Consider the following 5782-nt stretch of genomic DNA (forward strand, 5'->3'; position numbering starts at 1 on the left):
ATAAATATTGAAGTAACTGAAGAGTGTACACAAACAAAACTGTATAATTCTCATCATAAACGTTCCTTGAAATTTTACCACCACATATATAATTCGTTAATATTACCGTAATATAGTTATCAGAAATAACAAGTCAACTCGAAAAAAAAAACCAAACAACGCCTACAGGCATATTGCAACCTACATCGAAACGACCATAATACGCAAACCCAGACACTTCATAAACCCACAGAGATGGCCAGGAGAAATTACATTCCACATACTACATAAGCTGTACTAAAAAGACTCGAATATGCCAATGAGAACAGGTGTAATCGCCATAACTGAAAGTATTATATAAAAGAAACAATACATTAATACCACAGCCTCAAAAAACACAAAACAGGAGAATTAACTAAAAGAGCAATTTCAAAAGTCTAAACTGAACAGAAAAGTAGGTAAATATTGACGTATACACATGAGTGTACAATTAAGTAGAAATATATATTAAAAAATTACATTACCTAGCATAAGAAAAATGCATTCAGAAAGACCAGACATCGCTTCCCCCATCACAAAATGTTCGATGGTAATAGTCACAATCCCTAATAACATACATGTGAAATAGAAAGAGTTAGACACTGACTTTAAAGAGACAACCACTCGTTAAAGACGCGTAAAAGTTAAAGGACTAAGCTAAATGAATATAATGAAACCACATATACGTTTGCGACAAAACACGTTTCCTATACTAAATGTCTCATCCCAAATAAATTAAATTCATTATTTAAAAGAAAAAGTTTTTTTTGTTCACCTAAACGAAACCTAAGTTAAAAAACCCATATGGAAGAGAGATTCCGCAATATAATTAAGTATATTGAAAGGAATTGCGAACTCTAGAGACCCATGGTCTTCGCACAAATCATTTTAATTATGTATGATCGCACACAAGTTGAGAAAAAATGGGCGGATAAAGAACGATAATCGTTACAGTAGCACACATTGTCCCACATATGTATCGAAACACAGGGGTAGATCTTAACACACACACACGACTTCCAGGATGTTTCCACCATCATGTTTGGAACCTTTATACTTATTTTAAATTTAAATTTACATTGATTAACAACGAGAACTGTAATATATAAACAACAGCACCGATAGTAGCTAAACACAACACACTTAATAGAATATTCTCCATCACTTTCACTAACCCATCCGTGAAATAAAAAATGAAGCAGCCAAGAAAAAGTATCGTTATAAATACCTTAAACTCTGCCGGCCACCGCAGCCCAGCATTAGTTGCCAGACGTATCCTTCACAGACAGAAGGGGTTGCCAGTGCGCAACCAATATGTAATTATTGTAAAAGACTCAAAAAAAAATCAAACATGTACGTTAAATCTGGCTAGCATTCTCATAGTTTGAGTGAAAACAGGCCGGAACACAACTTGGTAACATAATATTAGCTATTCCTAAACCTTAAATATATACAATGTAAGAAATCGCACTAGCCAACTTAACACTCATATTCCACAAAATATAAGTTCATCGAGATACAATGACACACGAATATATGCATGAATGATATATAAGTACTATAAAACCCCCCAAAATTCAAAACATATTTATCAATGTACCCATTCGATACTAACCCAATGAAGCAGAAAATCCTATTACACCCCAAGCATTTCTATGTATATGAAAGTAAGCACAATTGAACTAGAAAAAATAAATATAAAAAATGCTAGCGAACACACAGACAAATATTCATCATAACACCATTGGGTGGAAAGAAGATAGTACCATCAATTTCATCTCTACAGCCACATGCATTAAGAATATATATATATATATATATATATATATATATATATATATATATATAGTTATACTTTTATTAACCACACAGGAATCATTTAGTGTATAATCGTTGTGTAGCAAAATTAGGAGGATAGTTTGCAATGTATTTAAAAAAAATCTAATTACAACTATTAAAAAGTATGTGCGCTAACTCACAATTGTAAAACCATTAATGAAAACCTACAAAACCTCTCTCTTTCTCTCTTTGTCTCTCTTATCCGCTCTATATACTGGTTGCGAAATTCCACGATTGATACAATTAACTTAGAGATAACCCCCACACCGATGCATTGTAACGTCAACTACATTCCGCTTTTGAGAGGGAAACGAGAGCATCTCGAGAACACTCGCAGGCTCACAGCAACGTCCGCCACATTTACACACAGAAATAACCACTCGTACCCACCGGATGGGATACGAACCCCGAGAAAAATGCAAATACCCCCGCTTAAACACAATAACAAGTGATCTAAATATAGAACGATAGTGCTAACTCGAGCAAACACATTGGTTAAAAACTTATTAGAGTAATGGAAGCAATACGCTCTTCAATTCTGTGTGTCAACTCTGGAAAATCATTACGTAGCGGCGGCAATTTTACAACATCTTTTATAAAGAACCCTAAAGGAAAAAAAAAAATCTCAAAGTAAATGATGAAAACAAAAACGTAGTATTTGTCGGTCGATGGCAGTGAAATAATGTGAAATAAAACATTAAAATAATGTTAAATAAATATATTAATTTTTACTATAAAATTAATCCACGTATAACCATACGTTTTTGATAATAAAAAACAAATAAACATAGATTTAAATTAATTAAAAATTTGTAATAATAAATTCTTAAAATAAATTTATTTCCTTTTACAAATTAACATAGCCTATCGATTTCAATTAATTAAAAAAATAGTTTAATAATAAATTTTAAAATCTATTATTTTTTTTATAAAACGACTCTGCTTTTAACCATTAGTTTTTGATAATTTTAAACAAATAAATATAAATTTAATTTAAAAAAATTAATTCATAACAATATTCTTAAAAAAAAATTTGCGGCCTCGGTAACATATTAATTTGTTTCTGGCGATCGTGCCGCAGCTACAATTTTATTTTCAATTACAGAACGCTTCGTGTTACATGTAGGGGTCCTAACTATGCTTAATACATTTCTATTCCCGGCGCACGAGCGAGGTTTCCAGCACGGAGTTTGTACTTGACGTAAAATAATAGTCTTTGTCCTAACTATGCTTAATACTTAACTATCTTTACAATATTATGAATTGTATCTATGCTTATAACACTAAAACATATTCGTGAGCAGGCCGCTCCCGCTTTGTAATACACCTATTTTATAAGTTTACTTGTCGTTAAACGCTGTCGGTTGTGCGGGTTGCAATCTACATGGCGTACATAGGTGTTACTTTTTATAATATATCTTTTCGTCTGCGTTTTTATTTGTTACACGTCGCCGGGTTGAACTGGGTGTATTCTGGTGAGTTTTTTTTATGTATGCTTATTGGTACATGTCGCAGAGCGCTATTTGGTTTTTGTCAACAGTTTCACGAGTGCGTGCACAGAGTACAGACGTGTGCTCCCGCTTTGTAATATATTTTATATTTTTACTTATCGTTAAACGCTGTCGGTTGTGCAGATTGCTCTCAACACGGCGTATATAGGTGTTACTATTTTTAATATATCTTTTCGTCTGCGTTTTTATTTTTTAATTACACGTCGCCGGGTTGGACTGTGTGCATTCCGGTGAGTTTTTCTTTTATGTATGCTTATTTGCTATTTTTTTTATTACCTCGGTAACATACGTAATTTGTTTCTGGCGATCGTGCCGCAGCTACCATTTTATTTTTAATTACTGAACTCTTCGTGTTACATGTAGGGGTCCTAACTATGCTTAATACATTTATATGCCCGGCGCACGAGCGAGGTTTCCAGCACGGCGTTTGTACTTGACGTAAAATAATAGTCTTTGTCCTAACTATGCTTAATACTTAACTATCTTTAAAATATTATTATTTTAACTATGCTTATAATACTAAAACATATTCGTGAGCGGGCCACTCCCGCTTTGTAATATACCTATTTTATAAGTTTACTTGTTGTTAAATGCTGTCGGTTGTGCGGGTTGCACTCTACACGGCGTACATAGGTGTTACTTTTTATAATATATCTTTTCGTCTGCGTTTTTATTTGTTACACGTCGCCGGGTTGGACTGGGTGTATTCCGGTGAGTTTTTTTTTATGTATGCTTATTGGTACATGTCGCTGAGCGCTATTTGTTTTATTTTTATTACATCGGTAACTTATGTCAATCGTGCCGCATCTACATTTTATTTTTAATTACTTAACTCTACGTGTTACCTGTAAGGGTCCTAACTATGCTTAATACATTCCTGCTCGCCGGCGCACGAGCGGGACTTCCAGCACGGCGTTTGTACTCGACGCAATATAATAGTAGCTATGCCTAATACTTAACACATTGGCCGAGCCAATTACTACACAGTGTTTGTACAATATTATAAATTTTTTACTATGCTTATTACTTAACACATTGTTTGTATAATATTTATTTTACTCGACGTAAAATAATAGTCACTATGCTTATTAATTAACTACTTTACAATATTTATTTTACTCGACGTAAAATAACAGTAACTATTCTTAATACTTAACACATTGTTTGTATAATATTTATTTTACTCGACGTAAATTAATAGTAACTATGCTTAACTATCTTTACAATATTATAATTTTTTAACTATGCTTAGTACTTAACACATTGTTTGCACAATATTATACATTTTAACTATGCTTATTACTTAAAGCATTTCCACACACAGTGTTGTTTTTAAAGACATTATTGTGCTTATAGTATGATGTGGGGATTATAATTGCGCAGTTTATGAGTGACGCTCCAGCGGGCAACATCTCGCTTTCTGTGCGCGAGGTTTTGAGGTTATGTTTATTTAGTCATAGCTAATATGGCGGGTGGGTTTTTTTAAGCATACTGAAACATGACGGGTTAAGAGTAATTTATTTTCGAAATTTAAATATGGCTGTTGGAATTTAAATATGGCGGTTGGAAATTAAACATTGCGATTAAGCATACTTGTTGTTGGGGGGTGGGGGGGTTGGAGACGTTTCTTTTCGATTACAACATGGCGGTTGCTTCTTTTGGGCATAATTTTTGTAATTTAAAAACATGGTGGTTTAGACATAGCTAGTATGGGGTGGGGGTTTATAGACATATTTTTTTTTTGAAATTTAAAACATTACGGTTTCTTCTTTTAAGCATATTTTTTTTTGAAATTTAAAGACATGACGGTTGTGGAGTGGTGGGGGTTTATAGACATTTTTTTTGAAATTTGACGGTTTAGGCATAGCTAGTATGGCGGGGCTTTAAAGCTTATTTTTCGAAGTTTAAAGACATGGCGGCATATGTTGGTTATTTAATTCCCCATACTATATCTGGTCCCGTGGTCTAGTGGTCAAGGCACCTGCCTCCTAACCTCGACGTTGGTGCGTCCCAGGGATCGAATCCATCCACCGCCAAGGTTTTTTGTATACAATTCCCGCCTTCGGAGCGACGGTGGCGCGCTCCGGTAACTAAAGGCTGAACTAAGATGGCGGTCTCCAGCAGACGGAAAAAAAGATGGCGGCCCCCAGTGGCGCGCCCTGGTAACCAATGTCAAAAACAATGGCGGCCCCCATGAAACAAGATGGCTGCCCCCAGGCTGGTACTGGCGCGATGTTTACATCGTCCCAGTAACAGCCTACACCCCCTACTTGCACGGAACAATTAATTTGAGGATTTATTTGATACGTACACTTATTATAATATAAAGATTGTTTTATTTGATAGAGCAAAATTAAGCGATAGTAGGTATACGCTAACAGCGCAAGGATTTGAAATAAAGATATTCAGGGAAG

Source organism: Bacillus rossius, chromosome 15, assembly GCF_032445375.1.
Source record: "Bacillus rossius redtenbacheri isolate Brsri chromosome 15, Brsri_v3, whole genome shotgun sequence".
Lineage (NCBI taxonomy): Eukaryota > Metazoa > Arthropoda > Insecta > Phasmatodea > Bacillidae > Bacillus > Bacillus rossius.